Below are 17,906 nucleotides of genomic sequence, written 5' to 3' on the forward strand. Positions count from 1 at the left end.
TAGTTGCACCTAAGTTCCACCAAGTCGGGGATTGTCTGATAGCACTCACCAATAATGTATTATTGGTCTGCAGTATCGTCACGTGAGACAAGATATATACGTGACCACCAAATTTCGTTCTACCTTCATCCCTAAATATATAACATGGGCTCACAGTCGAATAAAAGGTCAAATCCGGTCAATTGTACTTATTAACTTGATGTACTAGGCATATATATATATATATATATATATATATATATATATATATACTAGTAGGCGACCCGGCGTTGCCCGATCATAAAATACGCAGAAATATTATATTTTAATTCATGCAGATTTATTATTATAGAGCCAAATCTCTATTGATTATTACCTAGTATATAGTAATGATTTTAAGTCATATATATATATATATATATATATATATATATATATATATATATATATATATATATATATATAACAAAAAACATATATCGGGTACCATTCGCTAGAATCGAAACCAGAATGTTTCGCGTTCTAGTCTTAGTAGTTATTTATCTTTACAGCGGCGTTACCTTCTGAGCTACAATAGATGGATGGATACGAACAGTTAAAAATTATAAGCAACTTTGAGGCATGAATGTTTAATTTTACGCATGTGTAACGGTAACAGTCGGGGGTGATATTTTATTCGACTTACCTTGCCAAAATCAACTGTTTTGTTTTCAATTTTGACTCCATTAGCAGAAATTATTGCCGGCTAAAAACTAAATCGAAAGGGTGCTACAGGGCCAAATGTCCTATATATCAAATTTCAACTTTGTAAACCAAATATTAAGAGACACACATCGACAAGGTCACTACATATATATATATATATATATATATATATATATATATATATATATATACTAGCAAAAGTACCCGTCGTTGACTGGGTTCCAAAATAGCCTACAGAAAATGAACTCTGATTTATGAAAGTATCATAAGTTATGAAAAGGAAGGGTTGCAAATTTGGGTTGAATTTTAGGGTATCAAAACCAAAGCAAAATATGATGAAAGTAAAAATAAAATAAACCCCATAATTTATTATACCATACCTGTTCACACTGAAACACTTATCACAATATTCTGTGGATCTATATTAAAGAACATTGTTATACTTTGTGACATATTTCCACTCTATGGAGTTCAGGTTCGAACGAGCATCCCATAATTTTATTATGCCATATTTTTTCAAACTGAAACATAATTATCAAAGTATACTTACGCAGAGAGATATAAAAAGTCTTTATTAAAGTTTGTGCCTATTTCCATTCTATGGAGGCCAGGCGCGAACGCAGACCCCACAATTTTATCATACCATTCCTATTTAAGTTAAAACATACTTATCAAAGTATTCTTATGTACATCTATATCAAAATCACTTGTAAACATTTTTTTTAAATTTTTTATTTCCATACTTTGTGGACCAGTCGCGAACGCAGACCACACAATTTTAATGAACCACCGTTCTGCCAGATCAAACATACCCATTCCTGTGTCTCGATACATCTTCTATCATTATATGCAATCAGTTTTTTAAAATAGTCAACCATATAGGAGCCTATTCGTGACTAGACACACACACACATCCAGCTTATATATATATATATATATATATATATATATATATATATATATATATATATTAGCAGTCCCGTCCAGCTTTGCTCGGACCCTATGTACTGTTCATAACTTTATGTGGATATGTATATATTAAAAAGTGTTAAAATTGACTTAATAGTTTACTAGAGACCGCAAAGGTAAAATCTTTTGAACTTTGACCCCTTGGAAGCCAAATTTTCGACTAAAACCGATTCAAAAGCTTGTCCTATGTCTGAATACACTTTATGTAAAATTTCAAATATTTAGACCAAAATTGGCTGAGTAATTTGGTAAAGACCGCAGAGGTCATTTTTTTAAACTTTGACCCCAATTATGACTCCTTAGTATTTATTGTTTTGGGTTCAAATCGAATTATGAAGTTTGGTCCATGTCTAAAGAACCTATATCTAAAATTAACAGTGTTTAGACCCAAAATTGGCGGAGGAGTTTGGTAGAGTTTTAAAACGTCAAATCGTTGAACTTTTACCCCTTAACAGCCAAATTTCTGGCCGAAAACCGATTAAAAGGATTTTCCAAAATCTCAATACCGCTTATGTCAAATCTCGAGGCTGTAGACCAAAAATTAACAGAGTTATTTGGTAGGGAAGTGTACATACACAGACAGACAGACAGACAGACACACACACACACACACACACACACATTTTCACTTTTATAGATATACTAGCATTTCAGCCCAGTGTTGCCTGAGTGTTTGGAGGTGTTTGTTGGGCAAAAATATATGGTCAATTTTTTTTAACTTTGACCCCTATTATGACCCCTTATCATTTATTGTTTTGGGCTCAAATCAAGTTATTAAGTCAGATCCATGTCCAAGGAACCTATATCTAAAATTTCAAGTATTTAGACCCACAATTGACGGAGGAGTTTGGTAGAGTTCTCAAAGGTGAAATCGTTTAACTTTGACCCCTTTAACAGCAAAATTTCTGGCCGAAAACTGATTGCAAAGATTTTCCCAAATCTCAGTACCCTGTATATCAAATTTCGAGTCTGTAGACTGAAAATTGACAGAGTTATTGCGTGGGAAAATGTACACAGGCACACACACACACACACACACGTTCACTTAAAGCGTTTTCATATAAAATTCTACGTAATTGTGCCGAATGTAGAAAGTATACATAAATAGAATTCAGCGTAATAGTGAAATGAGACCAATTGTTAATAATAAACCGATAGAGAACCGGGTTATAGGCGTCTAATCGACTTTAGAATCCGTGAAAAAAAAAGTGTTTGATTTTAATTATGTATATTTTTACTAATGGCTCAGCTCTTATAATGGTTAACAGTCACTTGAAGATAAAAGTTAATGGGATGAAATGATTACGATCATGATGATGAACTTTATTAGAAAATTTGTATGTTTTGAATTATTCGAACTACTGTACTCATCTTGAGTGTTATTCTTATAACGCTAACCCCCGACCATGTTTAGGTTCACACACCAGTTCCCGTTAGATCACAGAAGTTAAGCAACGTTAGGTCTGGTTAGTACCACTAAAATGGGTGACTATTTATGAATTCGAGATACTGTATGTGCTCTCCGCTTATCTCGGCATTGTTTTCAGTTTCCTGAACTACTCCTCGCTACTGGACTCAAGCAGTGGCAATTCAGAGGAGGTTGGAGATTGCGCTAATCTTGCCTCACAATTACGCGTACCATTAGTATCCGTTGTTTTTTTAGGCTGAACGTGTATCTTATCGAGTTTGGGAATCTTTCTGTCAAACTCGGGAATCTGCACGGAATTTCGAATGGAACCCTTTATTTAATCTATCAGCTATGACCGAATAGCCAGTCTTAAATAATTCGCAATTGCATTTTTATATCGCCCGCATTGGGAATTGAACCTTCAAATTACAGAAGTATTTGTCTTAGTATTTTATCCATTAAGCCAAGGGTTTTTATTAGAGGATTGACGGAATTTGTGGCAGGAATTGTTTGACACTGGATTTGAAGACAAGCATATTGTAATCTGCATGGAAGCAGTCGCGTGGTAATGCGTTCCACAGACGGAAATACGTGCGAAGATTTGTTTGCACTTATGCATTTCGGCGATTTTGCTTTGGCTTTAATTCTGGTCGTCTTTTTCTGCTTGCTCACTACGTGTCTTTATATTTCTATTCTATTTAAAGACCAATCTCATATTGATTTATTTTTCGTTTGCATCTACGCCAGTTTAGCATGACGACATGGCCCTGGGCACTTCTTACAGTGTGTTCCTTTTTCCTTCGTTCGATATTTTAAAAGTCTGCGATCTTCATTCCGTTAGAATTATTGTATGCTATCAAACACAGACGTCATCATTCGTAAATTTATGATGAACTTTGTGTATTCTTTATCCTGTATTATGTATTTCTATAATTCTTAAGTTTTATATAAAACTAGACAAGCCGTAACCGTGGACTTCGTTATAAAGATGGCCGGCCAGCTGAAAAAATGACGTCATCGCCGAGGTCCCAACAAGCAAGATATGTGGAACTCTTGACTGTCAATAATGAACAGTAATTTTTACAGACAGCGTTACAAAACTTTAAAATTGGATTAAAATAAAGAAATAAAGAAAGAACACGATGAGTTATACTGAAACTCATCTAATATTAATAATAAAAAATAATAAAAAAAACAAGTTGTTTGTTTAAGTATTATAAGCAATTGAATATTTCGTTGTATTATAGATTTTAAAGATTAGAATGCGTTCTTTAATTACTTATAAATTACATTTTAAAAAAATGAAGGAACACGATTTGATTTGTAGTAAACTTGAAGTTTATTTGATATAATTAAATGAAAATTATGCATGTAAGATTATGAATATTTGAAGCAGAACACAAGCAAAATATTTGATATGAGTTAAGACAATAAACAAATATTAAAATTAAACTATTTTTTTAATCAAAATGAATTTTTTTTTAATCAAAATGAATTTTTTTTTAATCAAAATGAATTTTTTTTTAATCAAAATGAATTTTTTTTAATCAAAATGAACCACAATCAAAAAAACAATATTTTTAAAAATCGAAATGAATTTTTTTAAAAATCGAAATGAATATTTTTTAAATCATTTGAACAATATTTTTTTTAAATCAAAACTGAAAAACGAACGATGAATTAGTTTAACTGAAAAACGAACGATGAATTAGTTTAACTGAAAAACGAACAATAAATTAGTTTAACTGAAGAACAAACGATAAGTTAAAATTAAAATCAAACAAATAATGTTAGTATAAACAAAGTTACTAATGCAGAAATATTTCAAATATTAAATACATCAGACATTATAAAAATCCGTTGTGGAATTTAATTAAAAGTTTGAATTTTTCTTAAATTTTTTTTTTATTAATGTTGTCATTCTCCTTGCGACAAAAATTATTTATGAGGGAATTCGAAGAACTCCATATGAGCATTTGTTCAATTTGTTGTATAGGGTGACCCTCATCACACGAGTCAACATTAAATAAAAGATGTTGATCAGCCAAAATATTTAAGGTTATATACATGGCTAATTTTCTTTGATGAATAGAATGAAAGAAAGAATCGCATTTGGTAAGTTTATTTATGACTATATAATTATATAACACAAAATTATTAGTTGTATCATTTGGGTATAACAGAGAACCTCTGTTAATACCCTGAAAGTAGCTGTTTATTTCAGCTATTTCTTCAATAGTATCTCTCCCAGATATTAAGTTTTTGCAACTATTGCATTTCATTTTTTTAAAAAGTGCATGACAGCAATAGCCTGCTAAGTATAATATAACAGGAAGTACTGCTTTGCACCGATTAATATCTTCTGTTACATCTATATTAAATTTATAAACATCTAACTGTTGTTCTGTTGTCATTTCATCCCAGTTAGTTTCTTGTAAATTCTTCAAATCAATAGTTTGGTTATTAAGTGGTAAACTCAATTTTAAAACTGATAACATTCTAAGTTTTTTTTTCACATTCATACACTTGACGTATCGATATATTATACTGATCCCCGCTAAGTTGCCGATACTGGCCAAACCTTGCCTCAAGGTTATCTGTCTGAAACTTTCCTGGTAATATATACACCATGTTCAGTTCTCTAATGCAATATTTAGTTAATTCTAAAATTGCGTAAGTTGTATGGTGCAAAGCAGTATATGTTTCCTTTGTTAACTTACCAGTTCTTCCAGGTATGCTATTCCAAGTTTCTAACCAGTCACAGAACATAGAGAGAAATCTGTAATTATCACCATTTAATGTAAGTGGATTTGCATATCTATTACGAAGCTGAAAACCTTTATTTGGTGTTTTCACATTCAGTATTGTCCACCAAATATAAAATATTTGTATGTATTCTGCGATTTCTGCATAATTTGGCAAGCATTCCTGTTTGCCTAAGGTTAGCAAACCTTGAATAGTATATTCGTTGAAAATTTGCAAAACCAAATTAACATTTTGCCTTTCAAAAGTAGTGGGAGAAAGGGCCTTTGCAGTCAACTTATAACAATATTTCACAAGTGATTTAGATTCTAGGGCATAAAGTTTATGTAAACTAGAAAATGGAGCATTTTGGATGTTATCCAATTCATGATTTTCATTATAACAAAACTTTGGGAACATCATGCATTTACTTTCATCTTTTTGGCCAAGCCAATTGTTTCTAATGCATTTTAGTATATGTACTGAGTCGAATAAGAAAAAAAGAGGTCTAGACGTTATAAATGGATGTGAATAGACAATTGAAAGCTTTGCTGGGCTACAAAAGAAAGCCATGGCTTTTTTATTTATTGCATTATTATCTGTTATAACACATAATACTCTAAAGCCTATCTCCTCTAAGCCAATTATTAAACGTTTGATTATGTCAAATAAGTTCTCAGCTAGAAGACATTTAGTTGGCATAACAGGCACAACATCCTTATATTGTGAGAATACACTGCTAAGCATAAAAGCAAATGCACTTGTGGCAGGTTCATTGCTGTTGTTAGCTAAACCAACAATATTACCACCTTTATAATCAAGATAAGGTTTGAGATATATTTCATCAATAAGTAAAGATACTGTGGTGTCTTTCGACATTAGTAACTTGAATTTATTTTTAATATACATGAGGAAATTGTTATGTTGTTCAATTACAGGATTCATAGACATTGATAAGGTTAATCTGATAGTTGAATAACATGGTAAAATCACATTTTTAGTGTCTCTTAACAGTCTGTACCCTCTAGGGGAGCAGTTATATAATAAAGAAGAGAATATCATCATTTCACTTGAATAATTAACCTTATTCATTGTCATTATATTTATTTGTTCATAAATGAATTTAATTGAATTGACATATTTGAATGACTCATCTTGTACTAATAACAAAAATGACAAGATTAATTTTAATAAAGAAATTGTATTTGACGTTTTGGTTTGCTGTTCTTCGATGTCCATTTTTTTCATGTTTTCCATCCAAATCTGTAGAGTATTTTTATCGGTTACATGTTTAGGAACCTTATACTCTCCTATAGAACTCATTTTAACATCATTGCAGAATACTGCAACGGCCAAGTCCGATTCAATTACAAGGGACATTTTTATCTTTGGGCATGGGCATCTGTATATATGATATATCATAATAATATTTTCCTGCCTAATAAAAGTCCAATAATTTTTATTTAGGAAGTTCAATTTTGTTTCCAAATCATCGATGCTATGGAAAGTGTTACGTTTTTGTAACTCTAAGTCGTCAGCAACACTTTCACATAAGGCACGCTTAAGGGCAGAGTTTTCTAAACGCATTTACTTTGCGTTAGGGGACTCTCTAAAAGTGGTTGATGATGATAAATAGGAGGAACAGTTTGGTAGTATTCTAGGAATAGCACCATCTCTAAGACATGGATTTTTTAATTTAGCAGTGATTGACTTTCCGGTTTTTTCATACATACCTAAAGAAATAATTTAAAAGAAAACCGTACCATATGTTTGACTTTTACAAAAATTACGGGTTTGTATTATTGTACACATAGATTCGAAAAAGTTGTCAAAAAACAAATATATAACAAATAAATGTTATCAAAGGCAAGATAAGTTACTTTTCTACCAAACTGGATATAATTTTGGTGTTTTTATTCAGTGTAACATGTTTATTCAGCTCGAAAAACATGCAGTGTTTACCGATGTATTGGAAAATTCAAAATGGCGGCCGACTCTTAAGCACGGTAAGTTCGGGAAAAGGTGTTATAAATAATAAACTAGACAAAATACTGCTAGAAATTCGCTCAATATATATTACCGTGACATAGGTTGACATATATTCGGTGTTTTTTTAATAGTATTTTGTCTAGTTTATTATTTATAACACCTTTTCTCGAACTTACCGTGTTTAAGAGAGAGTCGGCCGCCATCTTGCCTTTGATAACATTTATTTGTTATATATTTGTTTTTTGACAACTTTTTCGAATCTATGTGTACAGTAATACAAACCCAAAATTACATGACAAAAAAACGATTAGATAGAAAAATAATTATTAATGAACTTTTTTTTGTTGTTGTTGACTAAAATAGTCATAAACAGTTTTTGGTAAATATGAAGAATTACTTCACCTTGGAAAATTCCTTTATAATTCCTAATTTTATAGATTTTTGAGGTCGCTGTAAACGAAAATAACATTTAAAATTAAGGCAAACGAGTAGTTTCCAAGAAATGTTAGTTAAAAAAGTGGGGGATCACTTTTCTATAATAATTTAACGTAAACTGACCATCCACTTTATGGTCACTATTTACCCTCGGAAAATCCTTTAAAATTCCAGGAAACAAGTAGTTTTTTTCTTTTTAAAAATATATTAGAAAATACTCGTTTGCCTTAATTTTAAATGTTATTTGCGTTTTCAGCGCACCTGAAAACTTATAAAAGTGGTAATTTTAAAGGAATTCTCGAAGGTGGAGTTATTCTTCATATTTAACCATTTTTTTAAAACATTAATAAATTCATGAAGTATTGCTCAGTAAAAAAATAATTAACCTAAAGAAAAAATCATGTTTCTTATTTAAGATTATTTCACCACATAACAAAAATAACATGCAAAATCATTTTTTTATGTCCATATTTTCAGTTTGTTAAAATACGTTAATAATATAAATTGTAACACCACGAGTGAACGCGCATTTTTTTTTTTAGTTTAGTTTCACATTATATATATATATATATATATATATATATATATATATATATATATATATATATATATATATAAGTATTTTTTAAATTTTATCTTTCTAGCTTTAAAAAAAGTTGTAAAATTTTATCAGCCGGCATAATTTATTTTTAAATATTGAAAAATTTCAGGAAAATTAATTTTTGCTAGAATTTTAAAACGTGTGTCAACAGCTTAAAAAAATCGTCTCTTCAAAAGAACGTGGTATGTCTCGCATTTTCCTTAGTTTTGTATGCTGTAAAAAAATTTTTTTTTAATATTAGCAATTTTATTTGAAGCTTCTTCTTTTGAATGGTAAAAAACTTAGGATGATAATCTTGAATTAAATTATAGTTACATGGTGTTAAATACAGGGGGAGGGAGCACGTTAAAACTTACTTTGCTGAATGGAGATGGTGTAAAATCTTTTCTTTTTACTGCATTAATCCATAGACAAGATAATTCTTTATTTTTCGGAAATGAAAATACTGTAACTTTCGGTCCTTTACGATAATTTCCTCTGCAATTCGGAACGATGCACCGTGAAGGCATTTTAATAAAAAAAGAAATATTACAATACGTTACGATATCTACCGGTGACAACAGTTGGTTGCTTGAGTCAAGCAATGCTTGACACCGGTAAAGGGACTATCCGTGATGACGTCAGCAGATTAAATTATTTTTGCCCACCGGCCATCTTGTCTTTTAAGACGGTCTTGCCGTAACTCGTTGGGTCAGTATATGTTATATCGATTATTATACTAAAACTGTGTTAATCAAAGTTTTTCCTATACATTTTAATCCCATAAAACATATGTTAAAACATTCCTCGGTTTGGGAATTGAGTTATATTTGGAAAAAAAAAGTTCCATTTTAACTGCTCTTATTAGCCGCAATTTGCAATCAACTCATCAAGTGGTTCATTTATTAAGTTTCTATCCATTATTCTCTCTCTCTCTCTCTCTCTCACACACACACACACACACACACACACACACACACACACACACACACACACACTGTATCTATACAATCCTGCTTCCGTCACTATCTTTTTTTATTAACAGTCGAAAAGAGATGAGAGAATAAAAAAGATTTGAATAGTTCTTTATAAATAAAAAAAAGTGTTAATATTATTTAATCCATAGCTATAAATAGAAAAGGGAGAGAAGGTGCAGAAAGAGACTAATTTATGAGTTTTTTTAATTTTTTTATATTTTACTGACTACAAAAAATTTTCTCGATTCAAACCCAAGCTCAAATGAAAGCGCATCGGACGCCGCGCGAGCCACAACGCTATACAGGATGTAAAAGATGTCACATTTTTCTAGTATTTTATTAAATACTAGCACGTCCGTGTTCTGGCGTTGCCCATGAATGTAGATTGCTCGAAGAAATTCCATTTTGCTAAATTGGTTTTCAGCAAAAAAAAAAAAAAAATCATTTAATCTTATCGCTAAGCCTAAGTTTAGAAAGTAAATTGTTTTCTTGCTTTGTCGATTTTATAAATTCGTAATTTATTTTTCTGTTCGTAATAAATGAATATAAATCAATATTGGAATACATGCAAGGTGCGTTGTTTTTACTGAGTTACTTGTAAAGAAAATAATATGTTTCAGTTAATGAAGACGCCATGTTGAATACGATTAGAGGTGTTATGTAAATCATTCTGGCATTCTGAAGAATGACTAAAGTATTAGCAATAATTAGAGGCCTGTACTGAAAATTAAGCAGTATGATAATTTGTCATTCTGCGAATACACGTATGTATTTTAGTTTTCTTTCACTGCAATACTTCATTTGACTTCTTTAATCGCTGCTTGAGATGAATCAAGTTTCGATAGCGAAACACGGAAAAGGGATTCTATCTCAACAGAAAAACAGAGACAACTTTTATGTTAATTGCATTTAGGGAGTTACATAGTACCCCATAATAAAAAAAAAGATGAATGGTCTCAACAATGACAACAAGTATAGATTCTGCCACACAGAAGTAGAGAGCGCGAGCCACCTGCCATCCAACTGTAATGTTCTGCTGGACAAGGCGACACAATGGAGTATGTCACTGGATCATCTGTAAAACGTTGAATAGCGAATGCAGCAACAAGTCTTGGGAAAATATACCAGAAAGAACTGTTGGAAATAAATCATACACAAGCCATTATGATCATATAACCCCTACAGTAACGTACCTAGAAAACGGGGCTATTAAACCTGACATAGTGACATCGGATAAGACGGGAAAAGGAGAAACCTTAATAGAAGCGAGTGCCCCAACTATATTGGGTTAACAGAGATGAGAGGGAACAGATGGCGAAATATCAACGTCTTATGTATGGTGGGAAAAGAAACCGGAATCTTAGGAAGATATCTATCATTCCAGTGATTGTACGAGCAACTGGACTCATAAAAAAGAATGTCAAAAACTACCTGGCAAATATAATCGGTGGACCAAGTGCAAGAGAGATACAAACAATTGTACCTAAAGAATCAGTTAAAATCTTAAAAGGGTCTCTCGGCTGGAATATATGAGATAGTAGGTAAATGTCTGGCATGCGGTAGCTTGAACAGTCTTATAAGAAGATATTTAAAAAAAAAAGACAAAACAGACGAATACATCACCGTCTGTTGAATGAGTGCGTTGTAAAACTCTTGACCTTGATCGATCGAATTCATTCGTATGTGAATTGTTTTGCTATAAATGTTAATCTACTACTTCAGAAAAAAAATGTGTATATTTGCCTAGAGGAAACAATCTAAACTTTGAATGTGTTTTCTCCTTCTGATATATTTCAGCAGTTGCAATCTTGTGCGTAGATAAATATAGAAGCAGTCAGAATAAAAGTGTTTTAAAAGTAATATAACAGAGAGAGGAGGGAGGGTGTAGAAATAGGAAGAGGAAGAGAGGTGGCAGAGAGAGAGGGGGAGAGAGGAGAGAGAGGAGGGGAAAGAAAAAGGGCTTCAAAAGAAAGATGTTGCACAAACTTTCTCGTCTATTATGTTATCTTTTCCAACACTACGGGCAACGCCGGATTGCCTTTATAATTTATTTAAATATACATTTTTTTGTATGTTGAGTTTGCAAAAAGTTAACTGCTTGTTTTTTTTTATTACAAGTACTTTCGTTTAATTATAGCGAATAAATAAACTCACGTTTCTTTTTCTCTATATATCTCGTCGTGATTTCATTCAATTAGTTATAGCAGTTTCAGAAATACGTGCTATCAGAAATAAACGTGACAACCACAAGAAAAAAAGAACATACGAGGTACCTTCAGTAAGTTTCCATACTTTTTGTACATGCATTAAAAATTGTAGACTCTTGAAAATTCAGTATCTTATTGCTATACATCTTATGAGATGACTGACCATGTTTTTATGATTCCACGTTCAAATGAACAACTACAACAGGAATTTGAATACACCCTAATAAAGCATGATTTTCACAGCTGGTGAGAACTCTTTAGAAGAACTATGCGCAATAAAATCCGGTTTTAAACTAGGGAGAAATACCACAGAAACGTATGGAATGCTTCAAACTGGTTTTGGACCATCTTGCATGAATCGAGCATTAGTTTTTGAGTGGCGTATTAATTTGTAATGCCGTATCTCGGGCTTCTACTGTACTAAAAATTAAGCTATTAAGACCACGTACTTGGCTTTTGTACATGTAGAGAATTGCATCAGGAAGGCAGAGAGTCTGTAGGGTATAATGAGAAGTGTAGAAGGTGTAAGGAAGTCAGAACATCAGAGTTGATTGGTCAAATAAAGAATTTCATGGATAAGGACCATCGTGTGTCTATAGAGACATTAAATTAAGAGTTTGATGTCAGTGTGAGAACTGTACACATAATTATTCGTGGAAGATTTGCACGAAGTTTGTCTCAAAGCTGTGATAGAAGTTGTGGAACGGTACAGCAGTGCATTGCAGTCGAAGGAGATTACTTCAAAGTGGATTACAATTTCATGTGTGTACTATCAATAGAAGTGGGCATAGGAAAAAGTCTGGAAACTTATTGAAGGCACCTCGTAAATAACTTTGGAAATTAGGGCACTTTTATCTAGACTATGTTGGAGATAAAAGAAGAAAACAAAAAGAAATAGATATGTGTTCTTTTGCAAATATTCGTATCTGCGAGGCTTATATAATCGTCCAACTAGTAGTTTTAATATGCTTTCATATAATTCTGTACAGATATATGAGTGAGGAGGACAAAATGTCTTCGGATGTGTGCGTTGTTCTTTTGTTACATCTGACCGGGGCTTTCTGACGCATACTGAACATATATAGTACGAGGGCGTGCAATAAGGAATGCCCCTGACCCACTTCCCATAGAAGTAGAGCAACGAAACTTGACACAGTTATTAGTCTTTCTCTACATAGGAACCACCCAGAGTTATGCATTTCTCCCATCGTTTGATGCAGCTCTGGAGACCGTTTTTGTAGAACACCCCAGATTGGTCCTCCAACCACAACGTGACTTCAGAAATCAAGGCTGCATCATCTGCGAAACGCTTTCCTTTCAAAAACAACTTCATGGCTGAGAAGAGGTGAAAGTCAGAGGGTGCAAGATCAGGAGAGTAGGGAGGATGGGGACGATTTCATAACCACACGCCCGTGCTTCTGATCTGGTAACATGCGAGTTATAGACCGGAGCGTTGTCCCGTAGGAGGAGGGTACCTTTGTTGATCTTGCCCCGCCTCTTGATTTTGATAGCTTCCCTTAATTTCCTCAAAAGTGAAGCATAATAGGCTCCTGTAATTGTGGTATCATTTGCCAGGAAATATGTCCTGGTCCCAAAGACTGTGAGCATGACCTTGCCAGTGGAGGGCTGCACCCTTACCTTCTTTGAAGGTGGTGAGTCAAAGTGTTTCCACTGCATTAACTGGGCTTTGGTCTCTGGATCATAATGATGGACTCAGGTTTCATCCTGTATAATCAGTCTTTTGAAAAACTTTGACTCATCTTCTTGGCACATCTCCAAATTCATCTTCGAGCACTCGACGTGTTCTCGCTTCTGGAATGGTGTGAGAAACCTGGGAGCCCATTTGGCAGACAACTTATGCATATGCAAATGGTTATGAATGATAGTTTCCACAGACCCCGTCCTAATCTTGACATCTTGGGCTATTTGGCGAATAGTAATGCGCCGATCTTCCAAAATGGCAGCCTCAACTTGACGGACAGATGCCTCATCAATGGCAGGGGGGGGGCGACCAGATCTGGGAGCTGCTTCCACAGACTTCCGGCCACGTTTGAATTCACAATGCCAGCGTTTTACAAGGTCATAGAATGGGGCATTATCACTATAAGTTTCTTTCATTTCATCAAAAGTCTCCTGTGGTGTGCGTCCTTTCAAATACGAAAACCGGATCACTACTCGACATTCAACAGGCTCCATTTCACACCTGACTCAGTTCAAACACCTGTAAAACAGAAACCACAATTAGTTCAGATCTGTAATTTGCCACATAACCCGTAGAGATATAAATTATCGCACATGCAAAATTTCAGCTAGATCAGACAACTGGAAGTCGGTCAGGGGCATTACTTATTGCACGCGCCTCGTAGCAATCGAGATTGTTTTTAAGGTTCTTGCTTATATAAAATCCCGGAATACGTTAAGAAAGTAAATAGCGTTGCTCCTGAGTCTTAACTCGCTATTTTAAAACCACTCTAACGTTGTTTGGGCAGAAATATATTCGTCGGATATGAAATTAGATCTAAATATGGTCAATGTTACAAGATGACATTTTTAAGTGGAAATGATGAGAATGCCGAACATCTGCAGTGGCAATCAGGAACGTTTGTAAGGTTTTATTGCTTATTTTAATGGTGGGATAATGTTCATATAAAATTAAATCTAAATTTAGTAAATGGTACAAGTATATAAAGCAATTTAGGTTTATAAGAGGCAGAACAATGCAGAGATGTAACGGGTAGAGTCAAACTGAAGCCACTTAAGACATAATGGTGGAACTGTCTATGAAGTTTCATCTTTATTGATTCAATACATGCGTCTATATACGTACAGTTTCACATGCATACATACATATATACATATATATATATACATAAATATATACATATATATATACATATATATACATATATATATACACATATATATATACATATATATACATATATAATATGTTTTTACTTGTATCAGGTGGTCAGGTGGCATATCCGTTATGGATGTAAGAACTACATGTAGATTATATATATGTATATAATTTTATATTATATACATGCATGTATTGAATCAATAAAAATGAAACTGCATAGCTTATTTCACGATTATATTTTATGTTGCTTTCGTTTGAGTCTATCCGTTTCATCTCTGCATTGTTCTGCTTTCTATAACCCTAAATTTCTTTTATATACACATTAAACAATGCTTCAAGCAAACTACATTAACCTCTTACAAGTATAAATTATTAAGTGGAAATTATGGAAATGCGCCTTGGATTTTCCATTTAAAATTTTTCCTTAGAGATTAATAATACTTTAATTTGGATCTAAAAGTCCAATAATAAAAAGAACACACACATTTATCTCTCTTATGTATGAGTCTCTTTTTTATACTTGGCCTTCGGGCCGAGATCAAAGTGTAGTATCTGTTCCGGCAGATACTGCACTTAAGATAATTTGTACCAGTCAATGGAGGGGAAACCCTCTATACTGGGACAATTATTATTTTTGGTAACCAGAGTGACCCCTTTTAGGGGAGCTGGTTTTTACCTCACATTAAAAACGGCCTTGTGCCTAATTTGCTCAGTGGGGGAGCAAATAAATACCATCTGTTCCGGCAGATGCTGCACTTAAGATGGTTTGTACCAGTCAATGGAGGGGAAACCCTCTATACTGGGACAATTATTATTTTTGGTAACCAGAGTGACCCCTTTTAGGGGAGCTGGTTTTTACCTCACATTAAAAACGGCCTTGTGCCTAATTTGCTCAGTGGGGGAGCAAATAAATACCATCTGTTCCGGCAGATACTGCAAGCAAAGACCATATGTGGGGGCGACCCCACATATAAGACCTTGGTCAATGTAGGGGTAACCCTTCATACCAATTGTCACTATCCAGCTCCCCTACTCCCCGGGGAGTTGGTCCCCATTTCCCCTTCACTCCTCACTTTAAAAATCGGCCTTGTGCCTAATTTGCTCGGTGGGGGAGCAAATAAATACCATCTGTTCCGGCAGATACTGCAAGCTATGACTAGCTATGACTAGCAAAGACCAGATGTGGGGGCAACCCCACATGCCTGACCATTAACCAGCTCCCATTTCCCACCTCTCGGGAGCTGGTCCCCTTTTCCCTTCCCCCTCCCTTCACTCCTCACATTAAAAATTGGCCTTGTGCCTAATTTGCTCGGTGGGGGAGCAAATAAATACCATCTGTTCCGGCAGATACTGCAAGCTATGACTAGCTATGACTAGCAAAGACCAGATGTGGGGGCAACCCCACATGCCTGACCATTAACCAGCTCCCATTTCCCACCTCTCGGGAGCTGGTCCCCTTTTTCCCTTCCCCCTCCCTTCACTCCTCACATTAAAAATCGGCCTTGTGCCTAATTTGCTCGGTGGGGGAGCAAATAAATACCATCTGTTCTTCAGATGCTGCACTTCTATTTCTTGTTCTCTTTCGGTGGAGTAGAAATCCTTCACGACTGAGACAATTTTTATTTTTGTACCTTTTCTCCACGTTAAAAAACGACCCTGGTGTCTTACTCTGTCCCGTGGGGAGGCATAGTAAATAGGTACAATCTACACAAAATCCCATGAAGACCAGATTTCCTCCAAATCGTTATGGTGTCTGTGTATCTTTCAAAAAGGAATTAAAGCACAGCTCTTATGTGTATATTAATATGCTGTCTATTGACATTAAGCGTTGGGCGGAGGGGGTGATGCAAAAAGCTATACCTGTGCCAACAGAAATCATCTCTGTACCACATCTTTGTTTAAAAAAAAACAAAAACAGAAGTGTCTATCAGAGAAATTTCCCGGTTTTACTAATTCAAAAATCACTTATCCTAACGCTCATTTGCAATCCGATGGACTATTGAGCGTGGAGCGCAGTTGAGAGGGACACCAACCTCATAGCCTGCAACGCAAACGACGAGTTATTTGATAGGACCAAACTGATATTAAGACGTCACTTGAAGGACACTATGAAGGCCGCGTGATCTTCAGATGTCGCTTTGGGAGCGCAAGACGACTACTTTAAGTAAAATATAGTTCTGGGGTCCGTTTTGGGAATTCTGGGAAGTTATTTGGAGAGAAACGATTGTAGGAAAGCATTTTCAATGGAAATTGTTGTAAGTGATACTTAAATGTGAGAGAGCGAGATACATGTTATGTGAATAAACACAAGCAAAATAATTCAAAGAGTTCAACGGCATACGTTAACAAAAGAGTTATTTTATATACGTTTGAAATGAAAGTTAACGTAGTTAGAAAAATATATAATGTTTGTTCTTATTCTGATAATTCCTGCAGAACAAGGAGAATGCATAAGCTAAGATATCAAGGAAAACTGAAGTGATAATTTAACGGCCGTAAATTTTCCATGGGTGGAAAAATCGTAATCAAAGCATCCTCACTCAGTTACGCCAATAACAGTTACTAATAAAAGTCAATATTCATTTGTTTTCATTGTAGAAAGTTCAATGAGAAATGTTAGGAGTATAAACATGAATAAGTTTATATATTTGTTTTCGATGAGCAAACGACAGTGTAAAAGAGTTAATTCGTTGTGTGTAGGTATATGTGTAAGTGTCAGAGTACTATACTTATTATTGTATGTGTGTGCGTAAGTTGAACAATATATCATATAGCTTTCCTATTGCTCGACAGAAGGTCGAGGGAAGCTGGCATAAAAAAGATGTTAGCTCTGCCGCGGGCTTTAGTTCAACATTTTTATTCACCTATTACCTCGCATAATTTTAACCACTTTATTTTTTTTATGAAACCTGGATACCTATGGTAAAAAGAAGTATAAGAAATACGATGAAATAGTCAGATTTACATTTTAAATAGTATAAGCGAGATATTAGGTGATCTCATATAAGATCACTGAGAGGATACAGTTGCAATGACTATAGTATATCTGTCA

The 17,906-nt window shown here is 34.0% G+C and overlaps 1 protein-coding gene across 1 annotated transcript in view; it reads left to right on the forward strand.

Annotated features, from left to right (window-relative positions):
* The window catches only part of LOC145286247 (uncharacterized), a 153,227-nt gene that overhangs the window by 65,193 nt on the left and 70,128 nt on the right, over positions 1 to 17,906 (forward strand). The window lies entirely within an intron of this gene.

The sequence above is a fragment of the Euprymna scolopes genome, chromosome 10 (assembly GCF_053919585.1).
Source record: "Euprymna scolopes isolate OS-2025 chromosome 10, ASM5391958v1, whole genome shotgun sequence".
Taxonomy (NCBI): Eukaryota; Metazoa; Mollusca; class Cephalopoda; order Sepiida; family Sepiolidae; genus Euprymna; species Euprymna scolopes.